Genomic DNA, 23,688 nt, shown 5'->3' with positions numbered 1-23,688 from the left:
TGAGGATCAGGGCTTGTACTGTGGTGTCTTTTTCATGCCTCTATTCACAGATGGAAACAAATAAAATACATTTACTGCACATCTAACCTTCACAGCACTGTGGAGACTGTAACCTGAGCAACAAGTAGTGTGTATGAGTTCTAAAGGACAATTATGTGCAGCAGATTTGTAGATTCTCAGCTCCACTCATTTCTGTATGACATAAAAATCAATTAGCAGACTACTGAAACTTGTTTGGCTTGTGTAATCTGTCGTAGTGAGTATTTTGTTTTGCATTTTTGTAGACTTAAAAACACTCCGATGACTGATCTGAGCTTTGCTTTGTTTACAACAGTTTCTCTTTGCCTGCAGATATCAGGCTAACACATCATTTCATGAACACACAAACAGCAGGAGCAAATTAATTAGCATGTTGACTTTTCTGCTCTGTCTTTGGAGAAACTTATTAGATGTTTATGCTGTACAAAGTTCTCGCAAGTGGTGCAAGTGTTTTGTTTCTCCTGCACATGAAGATGAACGTTTAGTCCCGAAGAACTAAAGAAGAATTGTCCAGATTTTAGAAGAAATCTGCAGCAGCAGTAGACTGATTTAAGAAGTTGCACGAGTTTCAATTATAGCAATAAAACGTTTGTTTAACCAACAATAAACCTTCAGTTTTCATTCCTTTAAGGGTCATTCTGACTGATAACAATATACATTCTGTGATACCGTGATAGCGTGAAACTAAATATTGTCTGAGACGGTTATCGTACCGTTAAAATTTCTCTTTTTTACTAAATGATTCTGAGACAAGACGGGGGTAAAGTAACAATTAACACAAAAGACAAACACAGGCATACTGGTGTGTGTGTGTGTGAGGGTGATGAAGCAGTAAAAATGGGGAGTGAGTTAGAAGAAAAGGAACAGGCGAAAGTGGAAGAGTCACGGGTGCAGACAGATTAAGCAAACCTGAGCTAATAAATAAATAAATGAATACATATATAAATAAAAATGAAAATAAAAAATTTAACAAGAAAAATACATTAATAAATAAATACATACATATATAAATAAAAAGTAAAATAAAAACGTAACAAGAAAAAATAATAAATAAATACACAAAAATAAAAATGAAAATAAAAATTTAACAAGAAAAATAAATAATATAATTAATAATTACATACATATATAAATAAAAAGTAAAATAAAAAAAATAGCAAGAAAAATTATTAAATAAATACACATATAAATAAAATGAAAATAAAAATGTAACAAAAAAATATCAAATAAATACATAAATATATAAATAAAAGGTAAAATTAAAACATTTTAACAAGAAAAAATAATAAATAAATACACATATAAATAAAAAGTAAAATAAAAATATAACAAGAAAAATAAATAAATAATTTTTATAATAATTAAAATAAAAAATAAAACAACCTCCAGACCCAATGGGAGGGGGTCTGTTCCTGAGGTTGGAGATATGTGTACGCATCCATCAAGTTAAATGGTCCTGTTTTTCACTAACCCTTTCTTTGAATCACCTGTCACCCCCCCTCTCTCTTTTTAACGTCATGTCTTGTATTTAATTCCTGACTCTCTCGGTAGGCGAGTGAGGTCGGGGTTAGGTGATGGGGATGGTGGTGTGGTGTGGTGTGGCAGGGTCAAGGGAAAGAAACAGGCAAGGTAAGAGGAGAGATAAAGAAAAAAGACAACTGACAAAAGAGAATAAAAACAGGATAAATAATATAAAACATAAGAGATCTGCAGTATTTGGGATACATTATGTAAAATCACGGATATGAAAGTCACCTTTTAAACAAGTGCAGTCAAACTAAATCCTTCTGTTTATGTGATAACTGTGAAATCTGTCTCCATCTGTGTAACTGCAGGATTCCTTCACTGATACCTCCTTAAATGTTTCAAGTGAACGTTGACACTTATTGCAGTTTTGGGGACGTTTCACCGGCGTGTGCCTTGTTTTGAAATTCCCTCTGTCGCAGATGGAACCTCAGCATCTCCCCTGCTCTCTCCTCCCTGCGCTCTCGTTTCTCTGCAGCAGCAGCAAAAGAGGAAAGTGAATAATTTGGGTTGTTTTGGACAGTCTCCAAGCTCTGCCTCTTTCTCTCTCTGTCAGCAGTGTTGGACGGATTAACACACACTCTCACACACAAGCAACACTTAACAGTGCCAAGCAACACGGCGAGGAAAAATTGATTTACGGTTTCTCTCTCCATCCATCTCTTTTTCCCTCCTTCACTCTCTGGATCCGTCTCCATCACTTCTCACCCATATCCCCCTCTTTCGTTCTTTCCTTTTCTCCTTCATTTACCCATCTCTTTCTTCTTTGGCGTGCCGTCCTCTTCTCGCAATTTGAAGTCAGTAAGTCAAACACATCGGATGTCATTTACTGGCTCGCTGTCTTGTGCAATATATGCAGTGCATTTGTCTCCATTCAGACTTTTTCAGCAAAGATTCAGTATCACATTTAAGATTTTTCTCATTTTTCATTTGATTCAACTCATTTTCCGAATTTTGACAAACAAAAGGGGGAATTTCTTAACAAGTTTGGGGCATTGCCAGCCAAGTTTGTGGTGACATAAGCAGGAATTTTTTAATGGGAGGTTGGGACATTTCCAGCTGCATCTGTAGTGCATAAGGAGGTGCTTTTTAATGAGAGGTCAGGACATTTCCAGCTGTGTTTGTAGAGAAAAAAGTGGGTATTTTGTGTTTGGGACATTTCCAGCTGCATCTCTAGTGACATAAGCAGGAATTTTTTAATGGGAGGTTGGGACATTTCCAGCTGTGTTTGTAGAGACAAAAGTGGGTATTTTCAACTGAGGTTTGGGACATTTCCAGCTGCATCTGTAGTGCATAAGCAGGTGCTTTTTAATGAGAGGTCAGGACATTTTCAGCTGTGTTTGTAGTGTTTGTAGCCACAAAGCCTTTTTTTAAAAAAATGAGTGTTCAGGACATTTTCAGCTGTCTTTGTCTGTAGCATTTAAAAAAAAAAAAAGAGATCAGGATATGTCCAGCTGTGTTTGTAGTCATCATTTTCAACGAGAATTCGGGACATTTCCAACCATGTTTGTACAAACAAAAGAGGATATTTTTTTAACCAGTGGTCGGGACACATCCAGCCAGGTCTTGAGAAGTAGAGGCGGATATTTTTTAATGAGAGAGATCCGGACATTTTCAGCTGTGTTTATGGCAACTAAAGTAGGTATTTTTTTGGGACATTTCTAGCCATGTTGGTAGCATGAAAATGTGGGAGAGGTCAGGACATGTCCAGTTGTGTTTGTAGAGACAAAAACAGTAATATCCTAATGAGAGTTTGGAGCATTTCCAGCTGTGTTTGTAACAACAAAAGAGGATAATTTTTTAACCAGTGGTCAGGACATATTCAGCTATATTGTGAGCAACAAAAGTGCATATTTTTCAAAGAGAGATCAGGACATCCAGCTGTGTTTGTAGCAACTAAGAGAGTTATTTTTAACAAGAATTTCCACACATTTTGGGCCTGTGCTTATTGTGACAAATGCGGGCATTTTTTTTAAGAGAATCTGGGACATGTCTAGCCATGTTGGTAGCGTGAAAAGTATCTATTATTTAACGAGAGGTTGGGGAATTTCTAGCCATGTTTGTAGAGACAAAAGAGGATATTTTTTTAACCAGTGGTGGGGACATATTCAGCCATGTTGTGAGCAATAAAAGTGGAATTTTCTTTTTTTTTTGCGATAGCTCTGGACATTTTGGGCCTGCACATATAGCGACAGAAATGGGTATTTTTTAAAAAGAGCTTGGGACATTTCCAGCCATGTTGATTTCAACAAAAGTGGGTAATTTTTAATAAAATTAACCGGGGTAAAAACATGGTACTTTTATAACCCTAACACAACATCATGCAATTGCATGATGCAGCTGGTTTGTTGGATCAGATGGGATACTTTAATTTAAACTCAGATGTTGGCTGTCCAACCTGAAATGATGAGGTGGATGCATCAGAGCCTTCTGTCACCAAAAAGGTGTAGAAATCCCTTTTCTCTGTCCTCCTCACGCCATTCCTCCCATCTCATCTCTTCATCATCTTCACCACTCCCACTCGCTCCTTCAGACCATCCGTCATCACACTGCTGTCATCACTTCGTTATCACCTCTGCCCTCTGCTGCTCCTCCTCTCTTTCACTTCCCTTTTCACATGGATTGGCCACAGGTTTCGATACAGCTGATCATTACACACTCACCCCGGGGCGATTTAACTGCAGCATGCGTGTGTTTGTGTGAATCAGTTTCACTCAATAAAACTGCATTTAGCATGTGTGTGTGGCCGTGTGTGCGTGTGTGTGCGTGTGCGCACTGGTGTGTGTAAGCATGCGTGTTTATCTTGTCGCTGCTCTCTTGCCTCAGCGCTAATAAACGCAGATGACCCGTGAAGACAGAATTCCCATTTAAATGGCAGCCTTAATTATTAAAGGCGTTTGAAGTGGATGGCAAGGCGTTAAAGGCTCAGTCCGTATAATCTCAGCATGAATAATACAGCGTGGTCTATAGCGTGCAATCGGGCTTGATTTTTCATCCGCGCAAACATCAACCTGAGACCTCGACCTGAACTGTAAGATGCGACCTGACTGAACCAAACACTGCCAAACATGTAAATCTGAGGCCTGGTCTGACCTGACGAAGAAGACGAGGAAGAGAGACATTTTTTTCTTTAAATCTGGCAACAAATCCACATATGTATCAGGCAAAACAGACAGACAAACAAAACATACACAAATACAAGCCAACTACTAGCTCTATATCCTCTTAGTCATCCTTTTCTGCTGAGCTCAACTTTTCGTAACACCCTCTGCAGCAAGTTCCCCGAAACTACAAATGTTTAAGTGACCGCAGCCTCCAGCAGCTCTAGGAATTATGATGAGAAGGTCAGGTGACATTATCATGGGGCAACAAAGTCTGCGTAGGGAGGTTGGGGTTGATGGACTCATCAACAAAATGTCAAACTCTAACAGCAGAGACTGCTGGTCGTTTCCTGTTTCCAACTGTGGGTCAAGATTGACAACAGGACTCTAACTATAAGAAAAATAGTAACTTCCTTAAAGCTAACCAAGTTTTTTTGCGCCTAAACCCAACCAAAAAATTGCCACATCCAACCCTGCTGCCAGAATACATTTGCCACTGTACATTTCTGCAAACCACAGACATGTGACATTATATACTCACTATTGTCACAACAATCACCGCTGGAAAAGTCACAGAAGCCCTTTTTAGATAGGAATTGTGCAAATTTGCAGGAAAGCCCAGTCAGTCTTCTTCCAGCATTGGCAGTATAAAAACAAAATCGGGGAGTGCGGCAAAATGCCTCCTACTTTGTACAGATTGCGCCTTTTTCGGGGCAATGGCGGGCGTGAGCAAGTAACAAAACGTGTAGCTCAGCGTGTGACGTAAACAGTGACGTGGGAGGGAAGCCGCGGCGATTCTCTCGTAAGTCGGCCCGTCCTTCACCGTTCCCGTCATCTGACGGTTAATGGCCTCTTCGTTTGCGAGGACAAGGAGGGCGCGCAATTCCTTGTCTCCCCAGTTGCTCATCTTTACAGTGTCTGTCAGGTTTTGCGTTAGCCTATTCCTGCTATCAGCTGTTTCCTGTTTGGCAAAAAATTGGGCACCTCGGATCAACTCGCCAATCCGGCTCTGTGTGTCTAAACGCTCGCAGCTTGACGGCAAAACAGCCCAACATTCACAGAAAATCTGACAGTGTAAAAGGGGCTAGTGTGTCTTAAAAAAAAAACATAGCTGGTCTCGAATAGTGGACTGCTGCTTGGCAGACAATTGGACCTCAGGTGGTCAGCTGATTAGGCGGTCCATTGATGTGGTGCAGGACACATTGGTGTTCACACTGCTGAAAGAATGCGGCCGAATGCGCCCCAGACCACCTCAGAATCTGGTCTGAGTGGTCGGATTTCAAGACGCACTGGGTGCGTTCACACCTCTACTTAGAACTGTCCGCTTGAGATCTGATCACCCAGGTCGGCAACACATTCTGACTCCAAAGTCAGATTGTCTGACCAAAGACTTCTGTCCGTCCGAGATCCAGGACTAACTGTTGAGGGGACAGGTCTTTCTCTATCGCTGCCCCAAAATTCTGGATTTCTCTTCCTCCCACTTTCTGATTCTCTGTTTCGTTTACATTCAGTTGCTTTCAAAATAAACCCACTACGCCGGTACAATGGCTCAAAGTTTTTTCCTTCAAGAATGAACGAACGTGGTTGGGTTTAGGAAAAAAGAACAGGGTTTGTCTTTTTATCTACAGGATGTGAAAACCACTCTCGTGGGTGAAAGTCTGTGGTTGTTTGACCAATCCACCACCAATCCCGCCCACGCTACTCGGACTTTCTACCACCTTAAGTTTTGTTCTTGTCCTGCTGCGTTCCCCTGTGATGCTGTCAGTTGCCGGTATCGTATTGACGTGAAAGGACGGCTTTTTTGTTTTTTTTGGAAGTCATTGCCCAATTGCCGGATTTCAACGACGTCGGAGTGAGACCAGGTTGAGGATGTATGTTAATACCAGGTGTAAAAAGGGCCATGTACATTTACTTTAGTAGAACTTTAGACTCTATAGAACTCTAATATTACATTTGATCTTCTATCTTACAGTTTTATTCACCAACATTTACTGACATTTAAAGGCTGCTTGGGACTTTTGGATAAATCACAGTAATCCTGATGCATCAATATCATAAGTTACTGTAATGTTCCCCCTCTTGAGTTTCTGCCTCACCAGTTATCCAGTCCAATCTGCCGTCTGTGTTTTCTTTAATTTACCATTTTATTCCATTTTTATCCCTCCCTCCTCTTTCCTCGCTGCTCTGCGTTCTTCTTCTCTGCTTTTATTTCCTCTCCCTCTTTATTCATTTTTCACGCCTCCTTTGCTGCTCCTCTTCCACCTGTTCACACTTTCCCCAGCTACGCGTATTTATCAGAACAACCCAGAATGCACTGCAGAGGTGTTGTGAAGGCTACCTGCCACTACACCTCTCTGCCAGCCAGCTGGACGCAGTTCATTACTTCCTGTGTGTCAAACGGCCAATCAGAGAGTTTATTTCAGGTTTACAGGCGCTCGGCATGCTGGGTAACCCGTGCCATGTGTGTGTGTGTGTGTGTGTGTGTGTGTCTGTGCAAATTACCCATTAAGTTAGAACCACTGAGTCGAAACCCCAAAGTTACTTTGGCGTTATGTAACTCCTCGTACTTCAAACCCCAACTCCCTGTTCACCCCCTCCTTCCTCTTCCTCTCTCCTCTCTGTCTCCTCCTCCTCCTCCCTCCTTTTCGTCTCTGTCTCTGTGTTCGGATATCAGAGGAAAGGTTAAAGCTGGATCAATAACCATGACCACATCTACCAGGAGGAGAGGAGAGGAGAGGAGAGGAGAGGAGAGGAAATGGATAAGAGAGGAGATAAAATGAGGATGTAGGAGAGGAAATGAGAGGAGAAAGATGGAGAGGAAACGGGAAGAGAAGAAAGGGAACAAGGAAAGGGGAAGAGGAGGAGAGGAAAATAAAGGAAAAGGGAGTAAGAGGAGAGAAAACAAGAAGTGAGGAGGACAGAAGAGTAGAGGAGAGGAAAGAAAAGGAGAAGGGAATGAGATTAAGAACAGAAAAGGAAACGAGAGAAGACGAGGGGAGGAGAGGAGAGGAGAGGAAATAAGAGAAGAGAGGAGAGGAAATGGATGAGAGAGGAAAAAAGAGAGGAAATAAAATGAGGATGCAGGAGAGGAAATGAGAGGAAAAAGGAGGAGAGGAAACAGGAGGAGAAGAAAGGGAATGAGGAAAGGGAAAGAGGAGGACAGGAAAATAGAAAAAAGATGAGAAGAGAGGAAATAAGGGGAAAAGAGAAGAGAGGATACAGGAAAGATGGACAGATGAAGAGGAGAAGAGAAGAGAGAAGAGGAAATAAAAGGAGAAAGAGAGGAGATGAAGAACGGGAAAGGAAACAAGAGGAGAGGAAAGGAAATAAAAGGAATAGAACAAGGAGGAGAAAAGAGGTGAGGAAGAAGAGAGAAGAGAGGAAATAAAAGGAGGAGGACAGAGGAGAGGAAATGAAATAAGAGGAAAAAAGAAGAGAGGAAAGGATACAAGAGGAGAGGGAATAAGAGGAGAAAAGGAGAGGTTATAGAACGAGAAAGGGAGAGGAAAGGAAACCAGATAAACAAACAAAACCAAGAAGACAGGAGGGAACAAGAGACAAAGAAAAAAGGGGCGACATCAGGAAGAGAAGAGGAAAGGAGACAAGTAAGGAAGGAGCTGGGTTAGCAGGACACAAAGAGAGGTAGGAGGAGGAGGAGGAGCAGAAGGAAATAATGAGGAGATGGAGGAATTTTAAGGACGGAGGGCGAGTCGAGCGGATGACCAGAGGTTTCCCAGGAGACACAAGGTTAGGAAGGAAGAAAAGAATGAGAGGATGATGAAGGAGAGACAAAGAGGAAGGAGTGTGTGGAATGCTGAGCTGGACTCTGTGTGTTGGTGTGTGTGTGTGTGTGTGTGTGTGTGTGTGTCCGGCAGCATGTATTGATCCCAGAGAGACATGGAGAGTATATTGGAGATGTAATTTGCATTGATCACGTTGGTGTATGCTGAAGAGGATGGACTCGCACACACACACACACACACACACACACACACACACCCTCGCAAAAATACACACATACATGCATGTATATGAACTCCGTCAGGTCGGAGGGCCCAAACAAAAAGTGTGAACACTGCAGCGGATGGTTCGTAAGTGTCTGGTTGGTGTGTGGTCCTCATTAGCAAACCGGTAAAAGCATGTGCTAACGCTCCGACACATGTTGGGGGTATTATAAAAATGTGAGCTTCTGTTTGAAAGGTCATACTGTACACACACAAACACACACACACACACACCAGAGTATAGATGTTAGAAACAAGAATCTACAGTCATTCGAGCAGCTCTGTGAGGCTGCTAAACTAAACCTACAACTACCAGAATGCATTGCACCGGACTGTCCGTTTGACAAGATGGCGGCCGGCTGGTAACAAACAATCCCATATTACAGTTAAACAGGAAGCTAAGACATGTTTCTGAGAGCATCTGAGCCCAGGAATAGGCAACGCAGTAACAGAATCTTGGATTATGTTTGATCAGAACCACTTAGTTTGGCTGTTTGCTCAGATTTCAATCCGAGAGCGGCGGATCTGTCTCTTGGTTTTTGTGTTCGTGGTGGCGGTATGGGTGGTGGACGATACGAAAATGCAGAAGTACAGCCTGTAGTTAGAGCAGGGTAGCAGGGAGATCTAAGCCAACGCATTCTCCCTTCGACCTCGTCACATATCGACGTTTGGTCATGGACTGTCCACACTTTCAATCACCAGCCTCCCGGGTGAAAGTCAGTGGTTGTTGGACCCAACCGCCACCCCTTCCACTCGCCCTCTCTACTTCTGCCACCTTAACTTCATTCTTGTCTCGCTGTGTTTCCCCCGACATTGCTGGGCACTGCTCAACAATAACTGCAACTGGCCATGTAACATGCAGACATGAAAGGACAGCTTTTTTTGTCTGACACTGGAAGTCACTGCCCAAGCGCCGAATTTTGAAGACTTCGGAGTGAGACCAGGTTGTCTAGGAACTGGTTATACGAAGGGAAGACTGCACCAGACAGGAAGGTGAAAAGTTAAAACACTCTCAACCATAGTTTTGTTCTCTGTTACTCTTTTTAACGGTAAGGGTTTTCCCTGCCTATCTAAGACAAAGGCGGGCCGCCTTGGTGATTCTGGCCGCCGCCTTGGTTAAAGCGTGTGTGTGTGTGCATGGGGGGCGTTCAGATGTAACGTCTTTTGCGCAAACAAACCCATTACTTTCAGTGTAGATGGGCGTCATGGGCACTCATGATCCAAAGCGACACCGTAGCGGTGTGTCAGATCCCAGTTCCCCCTCTGTGTCTCTCCTACTGTTTCCCACAGAGCTCTGCCCCGTTTGAAAGGAGAAGGAAGCCTGTATGTGGAAAGACGTCGCCTCCGAGATGTAGAATGTGTATTATAGAAGAGAAAGACACATTTCAGGACCGCTGACTTGTGTCATCAGAACAGACATGTCCTGTGATTTTCAGCCTCCTTTCATATTTAATAGAGGGGGGGCAATACCTGACAGTGATATTCTCAGCTGTCAGGATGTGCCTGCTGTAAAGGGTAAATATAATCATAGAAGGCTGAAAATCACAGGACATGTCTGTTCTGATGACACAAGTCAGCAGTGTAAAGCTCAAGCATGTAGGGGCCTCCTTTCATATTTAATAGGGGGAGGGGGCTGTATCTAAAAGTACAGCTGTCAAGATGCCCCCCACCACAGGCCTTTGCCACCTTGGTCTTGAAGAAACCCAGTTCTGCCTCAAAGATGGAGTCACTCATGGAGCAACGTTTCATCCAACCACAAGCTTCGTCATGACCTTATAGACTATGATGCATCGCTGTAGATTAAACTACCCAACACTTTATAAAGCAATTAACATGAGCACAGCCTTAAACATGTACGGCAGGAAAATTCAACACACACATTAACACAGCAGTAATATCAACCCAAAAACATCAGATAGAAGAGAAAAACTCTGACAGCAGCACTATGGATAAGTGCATTTCGCTTATACAAACTTTAACCTCAGTAAAGTATCTGAATACTTCCGGCGCTGTGTACAGCTGTGTGTGTGATTTTTTTGTTGTGATTGGATACAATAAAGGATCTGCAGGTCTCAGTTTCCCATCACACACACACACACACACTCCCAGCATTATATAATTTGCTCTAAAAGCCTGGTGTTGGTAAAACATTGTGGCAGCACTTAGTGTGTGTCACCTCGACCCCCATCATACAGAACACACACACATCGACACATGCAAAGAGAGCATGAACGCACACACAACAAAGCGGGGAGCTGAAAGGAGGTTATCCAGGGTGAGAAACGGAGCAGAGGAGAGGGACGTGAAAAACACAATGAACCAGTCAGCAAGACGGAGAGACGGAGGGAGGGTGTGATGAAAGGAAGGATGAGAGGGTGGGAAAAGGAGGGGAAGATGTAATATTAAGTAACGTGGAGACGAGAGGAGGGAGAGATGGAGAGAAAGGGAGGGTGACAGCGAAGGTAAAGGATGTGACAGTAAAACAGGGAGGAGAGAACGAGGCTGCGGTACGGGGAAGGCTTACGTAAGTGTCCTGACAGTGTTCGTCAACCATCTCCTGAGACTGCCACACACATGAAACACAAATTAAATGAACACAAGACCAAAAGGGCATCTGGAGAGGCTAATGTGGCATCTGTTTGTTTGTCAACATCTGCTGTTGTCATGGCGTCCAGGGGCCAGTGTCCGTTATGGCCACGTGTCTCTCACATTGCGTCTCTCTGTCTCTGACATCGCTCTCTTTTCCTGCCGTTACATCTCTCAGGATGATGTGCGCTAAATGCCAGCAGGAGCAGAAATTCAAATGTAAGATGCCCACGTCCTCATTACATTTTTCATGTATGACTGTGAAGATAACAATGATACACACGTGATATTATAATGGAAATGAAGAGAGTTGGTGTAGATTTAAAGGGCCTACAGTAGACTGAGATCCTCTCGGTCCGAAATGGACCCAAACACGACCTCGACAGGTTAGACTGTTTGTATTTTTGTGTGACTTTCAGATCCAAACTACAGTAATGTCGCATCTACAGCAGGATGTTGCTTAGCAGTCGATATTTTAAGACATTAAAGGTGCTGCACGTAATGTTGGAGGAAGCTACTTAATTGTTGAGTCTCATTCCCAGGTCGTCAAATGCTGATGGTTTGGGTAAGCAGTTGGACTGAACCACCGACCCAAAGGGCCTGTCCCAATACCCACACTTCCCCTAGAAATACCCACTTGCACTTGGTTGTGCGCGTTCACGTTTAGGCTAGTGGTGTCCCAAGACAGAATTGGTGTAGTAGTGGAAGTGGTTTCCAACACTTAAAACCTGCCCTAGATTCCAAGGGAGCCCAACCCACACTTTCAACGAAGTGGAAGATGAAATGTCCCAGAACACCTTGAGATCTACAATTTGTTACTGTACGATCGGAATGTGGGCTATACAGTACAAACAACAAATGGTTGCACTAGCGTAAACTCATCAGCAACTTGGTTGAACACAGCATCAAATTATTTAAACCAATCGACCTACCCCGAACAAAATCATCCAGAATTAAAAGACGTCGTAGGCGCCTGCTGTTTTCAGCATTTCTTCTTCGTTGATTCATCAGACGGAGAAGAATAAATACAGCACACGCCACAACACAAGCGCTGGAGCCGGCATTTTCAAACCTGAATGACTACCGGTGTCTTGCGTTGCTACTATGCGACGCCACACTGATTTGCATGAAGTGTCTCATTTCTTAGGGAAAGATCTCTACCCTCATATTTCTCACTTCCCTCATCAAGGGTTATCTCGCAAACGGGGGCACTCAATACCAAGTGGAAGAGGGTAGAAATGGGATTGGGCCAAAGCCTTGATAGTTGACGACCTGGAAGTGAGACTAAAGGCCAAAACACACCGCCGGTGAACGCCCTATTATTTTCAATACACAACCCCTACACCGGTGGCTCCTGGATGCGCCACCCTACAGCACTTTACGCCACTGTCCTATCTCCAGCAATGCACTCCCTGGAATCAAACCCCCACTCGCTCTCTGCTTGTACAGACCAGCTCCCGTAGCAGCTCTTTGTCTCAGCTCCTATAGCAGCTCGACTCCTGTCCTTACCACTGATGCAGAGAGAGCTCTGTTACTGTGTCTCATGTGTGACTAAGACTGGATGACGAGTGACTTGTTGATGAGGCCAAAAAGATAATGCCTGGTGTGCCATATCTCTGGCGATCAGCTCTTAAGGCGAGATATCAAGTTTAATTACGGGATGGCCACACATGATTTTGAGCCAATGCACAGGTGGAAGAGGTACAAGTCTGTCAGTAAAAGTAGTAATAACTCTGTGTTGTTGTCTGTTAATGAAGTGCAGCGCAACGCCTCATGGCGACACTTGACGCACGTAACATGACGTGCCGTGGCTTTGTTTCTCCACAGTAACATACAGCACCTTTAAGTATTAATTTCCTTTTCTCCTCTCATGTTCGTCCTCCAGTCCTGATCACCCACAACACGTCTCACTCGTTGCCATCACTCCACACAGTTCTGTTTGTTGACATCTCTCTCTCTCTCTCCTCTAAACTCCATTAACTCCCACACTCTCTGTTCTCTCCTCCGTACTCGTCCCTCTCTCCTTCTCCGTCTCTCACTTTAGCAAACACTTGTGAATATGGCTGATTTTTGCTGACAGCTGTCTCTCTCTCTCTCTTTCATTTTATTCATCTTTGTCTCTCCGTGTTTGTGTGTCCTCCTCCGTTCTCTGCTCATCTTTCACTTTTCATCTACGCGTCTGTTTGTGTCACTTCACTGACTTTTATTGGCATGAACGCTTATGCGAGACAATACTGACAAACAAGATTGTCGGGGCATCTGGAGTCTGCACACTTTAAGACTGTGTGACAGTTTTCTAATGCGACCAAGACTTGGATATGTGTACGCACAGAAAGGCAAAACAGACGCTTTGATTTGCGCAGAGATAATGAAAGAGGGATGAGAGCTGCTTACTGTGCGACTGAATATCACCAGATTCTAAGATCTAACTTAGAGTTTTATCTAAAGACAAATTACTACATTTGGAAAAAAAAAGCCTGCTCAACATGGAGACAAAACATGACCAGGCTCATACTACAACAAAGCAATGGATAGAACGTACATCACACAAAGTTCTGGGTATCAAATCGTAATAGAATAGAGGCCAGAATAGAAGGAGTCATGGCTCAAAACCAGCCGCCACTGCCCGTCAACGAAAACAAAGACAACTATGGTTAAATGTGATAAGACCAAAGGATTAGGGAAGGTTAGGGAAAAAGTATTTCCTGTTGTAGGGATGAATAACGTTATGTGTATTAAGGGTTATCATGTCCACCTCATCAGAAACTGGGCAGGTATTAAGAGGAATATTGGATTTCTCTGGAACGCTAACTTTTTAGCGCATTAGCTAACGTTAGCTTTGATAGCAAAACAAACTGGAGGAAACCATTCAAGTGTCGTCCTCCTTTGTAAGCTTGGCTTCCTGTGACATCATCCATCCACTGAGTGACAGCATACGGGTCAGCCAGTCTGGTCCCGTTAAGTGAGTGACCTGACATAGTGCGTTCAACAATTAAAGGGTCTATATCTTTCAGAAAGAGTACAAATACCAAACTGTAAAAAATCTGTGTTACAAGTAAAAGTCCTGCATTCATAATGTTACTAATGTAAAAGTATGTAGGTTTAATCAGGAAAATGTACATAAAGTATTCAAAATAAAAAATACTCAATACAGAAAAATCTAGAAGACTGAGATGAACTTTAACTGATTTTAAATAGATTAGAAAAAACATTTTTATTTGTTTTTCTGCTTTAAACCAATAATAATAATTTAAAAAAAAAATTAAAAAGGAAAAGTAAGAAAAGCTTTTCAAAAAAAATAAATAAAAAAAATTGGACCATTTTTTGGATTTGGTTTTCTCATTTTTTGATCCAGAGAAAAATAAATACATAAATTAAATTGAATGAAAAACTGCTCTGTTTTTCCCTTTTTAGCAAAAATGGGGGCAAAGATAAAGAAAAAAAATTGGCCTGTTTACTGTTTTTAGATTTTGGCAAGAAAACTGATTAAACTACTGAACTACTTCAGCAAATTCTCACATTTATGAAGCTGAAACCAACATTTTTTGTCGTTTTTGCACAAAAATGACAAAGATTTTAGAAGTAGTCTGTATGTTTTATGTGCAAAAATCTAAATTTCTTAGCCACTAAAGCTGTGAGCCTAATGTAATGGAGTACAAAGCACAGCATTTGTTCTGAAATCTAGGGGAGCAATACAGAAAGTGGCATGAAAGACTAATGTAAAGTGCAAGTACCTCAAATATGTACTAAGTACTTAGATTCCACCAGTGTAGGTAACATACTTGAGGAAGTTGGTGTTGTTTGATGTCGGCAGAACAATTTGCGGCCATAATTATGCAAAGCTAAATAGCTGTAATTTCCTTTAATAATATAAAGAGTAAGTTACACTGTGAAATATTGCAACATAAAGAACTTGTAGTATCTCAGCCCCCACTGTCTGTTTCTCCCACTCATGTACTGTCTGTCTCAGTGGCAGATATTTGGCGACATACATATTTTCTGTAACAGCTCTCTTCATCACTTCGTCTCTCTCTCTCTCTCCAGCAAACCCTCCATCTCTCACTTCTCAACAATCTGAGAATATCTTATTAACCGCTGACAGCTCTCCTCCCTTCCTTCCTGCTTTCTAGCTCCTTACATCTCCTCATCGCCCTCCTTATTTCCTCCTTCTGTCTCCCCGCTCTAAATTTGAGAACATGTCTTATTTTAGGGGCTGAGAGTCGCTCCTGCAGTCTCCAGAACGCCACGGGATGTTTTGAAAAATAACACTTTCTACTTTCTGTATGAGTCTTGCTCAAAGGACTGCTCTGCCAGAGCCGCAGCCAATTATACCTCCCAGCAAGGTGTAGTAGATGGCAGCCCACTTCAGCGCAGGCAGACAGCAGAAACGCAGGCTGGAGTCGAGTTTCTGTGAGTCACATCGCAAGAAAGCATGACGGATATTTAATTAGTGTGTAACTGTCTAAGGTGCAAAAATAGGGAAGACAATATGAAATTACAACTGATTGTTGGGATAATAATGAGATTCAAACATTTCACAATCATGTCTGTGAAAACACGGATGCTTCACACACATCTTTCCCCCGGCAGCACAGAAGATCTACACAATCAGCAAGGTGGACACCCAAGATCAGTGTCACCAATTCAGTATCTGACCAAATGAATCCTTTTGGATCAACACGTTCTCACTCTGACCTCGTCACATATTGACGTTTGGTCATGGATTCTCCACGTCCACATACGACGTGCAAGGTACCCTGGGTGTGTTGGTTGTTGACATTCAGGGACGTGTCAAGACATCCAGTCTCTTTCGAAATAACACCGTGAACTGACGTTTGATGAATTGACACCTAATGAATGTGGTTAGGGTTAGAAATAACGAACAGGGTTTGGCTTTTGAATCTTACGGGATGTGAACACCGCTCTCTCGGGTGAAAGTTGGTGTTTGTTGGACCCATCCACCACCCCTCCTGCCCGCCCCACTCACACTTTCGCCGCCTTAACTTTTGTCACTGTCCTGCTGTGTTTGTTTCTGATGCCGCAAGTCACTGCCCAAGTGCCGGATTTCGACGACTTCGAAGTGAGACTGGGCTATTATGTCATCACTTCAACATTTTATCCTATTAAACATTTGTGTCAAATAGTCAATAATGTGAAGTTGGACTCAAGAATGAACTGATGAGAATTTGGTGGTGGAAGGTCGAATTATGTCACTTGTTAATATTCATAGTATTACATGCTAAAAGGCCAACCTAGCATACTGAATATTGGCACCACCAACGTCCTAAATTGTAGCATGTGAAAATGTTGCCAACATATGTGTTCATGCATGAGCAGGTTACCCTGCTAGTTGTTTACAACACATTCTCACTCCGACCTCGTCACATATTGACGTTTGGTCATGGACTTTCCACGTCCACATACGACGTGCAAGGTACCCTGGGTGTGTTGGTTGTTGACGTTCTGGGACACTGTGTCAACTTCAGTCTGTTACATGCATTGTCTTCTTTCAAAATACACTTCTGTTTTCACAGGAAATTTAACATTTACATGCAGTCTCTTTCAAAATAAATGTACTCCATTGGTACAACACCGCAAATTGACAACCTTTGACAACAAAAATGGGTGGTTGGGTTTAGGAAATAACAACAGGGTTTGGCTGTAGAATCTTACGTGACGTGCACACCGCCCTCTCGGGTGAAAGTCGGTGTTTGTTGGACCCATCCATCACCACTTTTGGCCGCCCCAGACGGACTTTCACTGCTTTAACTTTCGTCCTTGTCCTGCTGTGTTTCCCCCTGATGCCTCTGGGCGCTGTTAAACTATAACAGCAACCAGTCGTGTATCATGCCGACATTAAAGAACGCCTTTTTCTTTGGTTTCTGACACCGTGAGTCACTGCCCAAGCCCCGGATTTCGACGACTTCGGAGTGAGACTGGGCTAATCATTATGCTAACTATGCTAATGCTAATCAGCCATATGAGAACTCTGGTAAAAAAAGATATACAGGCTAAAGTAGTCAAATTATGATTCAAATCAGGAACAGTCGTAGTCAAAAAATCATCTGAGACAGATCTTGCAAGCTTTAAATGAAAGGCAAAAACAACCGAGTTACGAAAAGTTTACAAAATCACGCACATTCAGATGACGAACATCTGAATGTGCTGAACATCGAGGTGCTTGACAAGAGATCCTGCAAAAGACGCAGAAGAACAGAGTCCCATGTTCCCATGAATGTTTCATTAAATTACCAGTGAGGTGACCTTTCAAGCTTCATGCCTTTCAAAAAAAAACAAAAAAACAATCTGCCTGAGCCAAAGTGAGTTTAATGTTGGTGTGTTAACTGACCAAACATCAGGACATCATTACTTTTGTACAGTAAATGTGTGCAGATTTTCAGAGGATGAAATGGACAGATAAAGTTAAAGAACTGTATGACTTTTTCACCCTTGAAGGTGTGTCGGTGCTGCAGAACCTTAAACATGATGAAGGGCTGAATTGAAGTGAAGATGGGATGAAATGGAGTGCTGAAGGATTTAGGAGGATGGAGGGATGACAAAGCAGTGACGTGATATTTTGCAGAGGCAGCAGTGGTGACGGAGGGGAAGATTTAGGAGGAACTTTATGTCCCTGGTGGACAAATATAAAGGAAGGAGGGAGAGTGAAGGATAGACGGAGTCGGTCTTTCTTGAGTATTTACGGTACAGAACATTAAGCTGAATGGGATGTGTGAGAGAGATAAAGAGAAGTATAAAACTGCTTACTTGCCCTTGTGTAGTGGTGACAGAGGTGATGAGTTAAACATCTTTGCGTGTGTTATGTCTATTCTTAATTGGGGTCCAGATTTCTCCTTCGCCATTAATTCAAGGTCCACACAGTTTAACACTTTCAGCACCATACTTGTGTTTGGCCATGTCGCCGAGCTAGTTTGCTGTCTGTTGGTTACTCACTCTACAGCAGGAAATGGCGCTTCGAAATATAAGCTCTGTGCCAGAAATTCACTGTACTTAAAGAGTACATGTGTTTTTTACAAACATGACATGTTTGCAGGTCACTTGCGATACATTCAGAATGGACCCAAGACCCACTTTTGGACCATGGCCCACCAGTTGGGAACCACTGGTTTAAAGTTTTTTCTATCAAAAGGTAGTACAGAGAGAAGAGAGCCCCCAGAAAATAAAGTATATCAGTGAGAACAGACTTCAGCAGAGTCTAACTGGGTTTCCATTACAGTTTTGTGCAAAATTAAAGCGATATTTCGACAATTTCGATAAAGTACAATTGCGTTTCCATTGAAAGATGTTTGACATCTAAGCCGTAATTCTCGTAAAGCTCCGTCTCGCGGGACTGCGTAATTCTCGTAAAAAAATGGACGTCCAGAGTCTACTCCGTAAACTTATTGACGTTGGAACCCATGCTGTTGATAATTGACGACAAGGTTTGCACGATGGGTTGATGACTTAAAATGCTGTCCATGGCATTGTAATACTTACATTTTGTGTTAGTTTCCCCCATTTTGTTTTGGTTATACCGCAGCCGCTGTAAAACCGGAAGGAAAAGAACCCATCCGGTGATGTAGTGGGGTCACGTGATGTGTTAATGCGCTAAAAGTGCTTCCATTACACTTTTGTGTCTGTATTGACACATTTGAAGAACCACCTCATGAGAGCATAAAAAACTTTTTGGCAATTTCTGAGAGGTTTTGCGAGTTTCCATTACATGTTTTCTATTGCGCTATTTAGATTTTGCGCATTTCTAAGGGTAATGGAAACCCAGCTTCTGAACGACAGATGGCCTGCCACAACTAAAACATCGACTGCTACGTTTTGATTTTCTATTTTTTGAGCTGGAGCGTTCATTAGGAGCGCTGTTGGAATGTATATATTGTTTGGTTGTTCTTTGCATCACACTCTCGCAACACAGAGCGTATTCTGGGCACAGACGGAGCAGCAGAACATTAAGCGCAGTTACATGGAAACTTAACTGCTGGGTCTAAAAACTCATCTCTGCAGCAGCTGCTTCTCTCATCCACCGATCTGATCTGATCCGACCTGTCAATTACCCACCAGGTGATTCTAAACTCCACAAACTGACTCCTGCTCATGCTGCGTTCACAACCCCGCAAAAACCTTGGAATTTAGAGAGGCAACACAGACCGATACACAAGGGGTGCGTCTGAATCACATACTTTTTATTTTTACTTTTAGTAGGTACTGCAGCTACAATTAAAAAGTACGTACTGTTGCATGCAGTATGCACACAATTGGGACATACCGACATACAACTTGATCAACTTGACAAGATAAACGCCACTTACTGAGTTCAGCCGTCATCTGTTTGTGGCTCAGTCAGTGTGAGGTATCGTCCGCTGTGCAGACGAGTGTGTGTCAGAATAGCCAGAAAAGCACGCTGGCTTGCATATGGCAAAATCTGACCGGACGTAGTAAAACATTCTGGTATTTTTGGCAGACTGCATTTGACATACTTTGTATTGGGACATACTAAATCTTTTTCTGGCTTACTATATAGTATGGTAGTATGAATGGTGGAATGCACAGGAGGACACAAAGGCAAGGGATAAAAAAGTGAAGATTAAAATGACCAACGCACAGAAGAGGAAGTCTTGGCTCAGATGTCTACTGGCTACACCACATCAGCCAGAGTCTCTGCAGATGTAAATGATGGTTGCGTTTATTTTTAGTTAGAGCCTTGTAAACAAATGCAAGAAGTTCCTGTGTGTAATGACAACTGAAAAAAACTTGGTGCAAACCTCCAAAATCTTTACCCCTGTGATCTTCCCTACCCGGGGGCAGAAAACATGTCAGCAGTCCGTCTGGTGCTCTATCTATCTTCCCTCTTCAGATCTTTACCTTTGTCACCTCTGCTCCTCCAGAGACAGAAAGCACTTCACTTCCTGCTCTTATGTCTCCCTCAATCCATCTAAGTATCATCCCGTAGCTGCTGTCACCCCGCCTCTCCTCCCCTCGCCCTGTCCTTCCACTCCAGCTTTCATCTGTCTGGCAGTATCCCTCTGTCGCAGAATGCTGGAAACAGCAGGGAACAGACAGGCGGACGGACGGAGAGAGACGGAGATCGCCTTGGGGTTTTCTAACTCTGTTTCTTTCTCCGACTCCATCCCATCAAATCTCCATCTCTTTGTCGCTCATGCGCTTGCCTGATCCCTCCAGCTCTCTATTCGTCTCTCTTTCTGTCCCATTAAATCTCTCGCTCGTGTTTATATCCGCTCACACTTGCTCCGGCTCATTATCCCGCTCAGCTCCGTCCTTTCCCTCCCTGCCCCATTCATCCCACCTCTCACCTGCTCACCCGCCCTCCCTCTGCTCCCCACACTTTGTGTCTATTGTGTACATCGGCTTGCGTTCTCACTCTCCTCTGACGAGTCCCATGAGGGGAGCGACAAAGTCCCTCAATCCCTCAAAGATGAGGAAATGTACAGCATGTGTGTGTGTTTTAACAGATGTAACTAGGGCAGAGGGTTCTAGTCCATTATCCTCAAATGGCTCCACAGTGGAAAGTATTATACAAGCATACATGCCTCTGTGGCAGTGAGATTGTGCCATATGGAAATATACTGCAGACACATCAGCTATGAATGCTTCTAAATATAAGATTGTACATGTATAACACATTTATGTTGCCAAAATATGTGTTAAAATGCCACACAGATAAAGACAGCCAACTATAATATGTCTTTTATGACCCTGGCTGTCCATGCAAGGGTGATAGACATACATGCAGCTTATATTACAAACTATATACTTCATTTTTTTATATCCTGTATGTATTGGTAGCAACATAGAAGACAAACAGTTAAATAATCAATATGGAAATAACATATATAGACCTATGTCTGTATATGAAAATGTTCCAGTTAGCCTATTCCAAGATATGTTGTATGTTTCCAGCATATCTACAAACATTACATAAAAGGTCCACCATTTTCATACCAATATTAGATTTCCATATAGGTCTGCAGCTTTGATTCCCATTTTTACCAGAATGACCCGCAATGCATCTAAATACCAAACGTCATATTTCGAATGTGCTAAGATTAATTGTTGGCTACAGTTAGCATGCAAACAAGCGTTTAATAGCAACTGCATATTATTGACATTTAGCATGTTAGCAAGCTAAATATATAATAGGCCTACCAGAGATATTGGATAAAGTGAGATACCCCACTCAGCTAACCACGCCCAATTAGGAGACAGGAAGAGTAACCATTTTCTTAACATTGGATAAACCTACGGTGGGGTATCTCCTTTATCCAATATCTCTGGGCCTACTAAGCATGTTAGCATGTTTAGCATGTTAGCATGAACACTGTCGACATAAGCCCTGTTTCCACCAAACACTTTCAGTATGGTACCTTTGGAATCAAGAGTAACCCTTCAGACATGGTACCTAGACCCCAGCACTCACAGTATTCCCTGTATTCCCTGCATTAAGTCCATCACAGGCAAGCTCAGGGGTTTAGTGTTGCCGGAGTCCACAGGACTGAAGCTCCATGCTGCTTTCTTTTTCCAGGTATTTAACCTGTGAGGAGGTCTTCACAAGGCCAATGATGTCACTGGTTCGCACTAACAAACTAGTGACATCATTGGCCTTGTGAAGACCTCCTCACAGGTTAAATACCTGGGGTTTTCCACACCAGTTTGTCAGACTAGTTCCAGCCTAGTCAGACAAGCATGAACTGATGAAGCCTCTTGGATAAGAGGTGAAACGTCTTCTCAGACAAAACTAAGTCCAGTTGCGTTCGATTCAATTGCCTTGAGATAACTATGACCTGGATAAATGAGAATATCCACAGGCAGTATGAACAGTAGTTACATGAGCCTCAAAACCAGACACAACTCAGCCCTGAGCAGAGTGACTGTCCTCTACTGACCAATCAGACTGCAGTGTTCACAGCTCCACCTTTAGTACCAGATCTGTGTGCTAGCTACCCCAACAGAGGGGGGACCAAACATGGGGACGGTACAGAATGGTTCCATTGGTACCATCCACAACTTTTCACAGTGGAAACGGAAAAAAAGCGTACCGAACTGAACTGTACCGTATTGCTAGGTAGAAATGGGGCTATAGTATCATGCATACAGTTGGCAAAGTGCCACCATAACTGGTGCTGTGAATTAAGGCTCATTTATGCTCCCTTTACGTATGAAAATGTATACGTCCGTTTCAAACGATGTTACCGTCACTGCCCACATATTTCCATGCGTCCTTTACGTTGGCATGGATGTTAACCAATATATCCACCAGGGGGCAGCCCAGCGTCAAAAGTTTATGACAACAACAAACTCAAAAACAAACATGGTGACTGTGGAGGAGATATTGATAATGTACCTCTTGCATAAAAGACAAAAACAGAGGCAGCATTGTAGGAGGTCGGTGAGTCAGAACGGTGAGTTGGTGAGGCCGTTAAATACATCGCGACTGGAGGACGGAAAATTCTTTTCTCTAGTACTGCCGATGAGAGAAATTGAATTGTTATTTCTTCTTCGTGTCTCACTAGAGCTACATATCGGGTAGTGACAGCAACACTGCCCCCACGGTTCCCGGTGGTACTGCTCCGTTTGGCCCGTATCGGTAAGCTTTATGGAAACGTGCAGAAATACGGATGAAATGAACGCAGAGCACGGACAGAAGGCTCTGTCCGTATCCGGATCTGTATTTAACGTTAAGCATAATTGGGCCTTTAGTGCTATATAAATAAAATTGACTTTACTAGCATGTTAATCTGCAAATTTGAAGTGTGAAATGTTTACTGTGTTAGCACGTAATGTATTAGCCTATGAATACAGTTAGCATAACGTACGTATTTTGTATCATGTAGCAGTCAGCATGTGATAATTGCATATTACCATGGAAAGGATGTTGAAGTGTAATGCTGATTTATACCAAAGACATACCAATTTTAGTAAGTTTAGTTCTTAGCATGCAACATTCAGCACATTAGCATGTGAACATACATTAGCATGTTAGTACATCGACATGCCTTTAATAAGCAGGCCTATGTAATGTTTAGCCCATCTGCTGATTCTTGTTGTTCTTAAAATCTGAACATATAATGGATATTTAACATTTATATGCGAAGTCAGACCATCACTAAAGTCTAAAAATGTTCATTCTGGATGCTAAATGTCAATATGGAAAGTCCTCCAAAAGTTTCTGCAATAGTTTACTCCGGACCAAAGCGACTGACATTTCAACATTTCCATCCCTGGGGCCATGTTGCAAGAGTGGCTATAAATAAATCTTCTGGTAATATCTATTTCTGCTGGTATCTGATAACCAACCTTGACACCAGTGAAGGTGCACATACATAAGCTACATAAATAATAAACTACATACGCACACACGCATCACCCACTATACTCTCATGGTTGTCGGCGATATTTTCACACACAAA

At 42.6% G+C, this 23,688-nt stretch overlaps 1 protein-coding gene across 1 annotated transcript in view; it reads right to left on the bottom strand.

The window, feature by feature from the left end:
- The window catches only part of trpc5a (transient receptor potential cation channel, subfamily C, member 5a), a 219,471-nt gene that overhangs the window by 77,934 nt on the left and 117,849 nt on the right, over positions 1 to 23,688 (bottom strand). The window lies entirely within an intron of this gene.

Source organism: Epinephelus moara, chromosome 17 (assembly GCF_006386435.1).
Source record: "Epinephelus moara isolate mb chromosome 17, YSFRI_EMoa_1.0, whole genome shotgun sequence".
Taxonomy (NCBI): domain Eukaryota; kingdom Metazoa; phylum Chordata; class Actinopteri; order Perciformes; family Serranidae; genus Epinephelus; species Epinephelus moara.
This window is presented reverse-complemented; position numbering and strand designations above follow the sequence as displayed.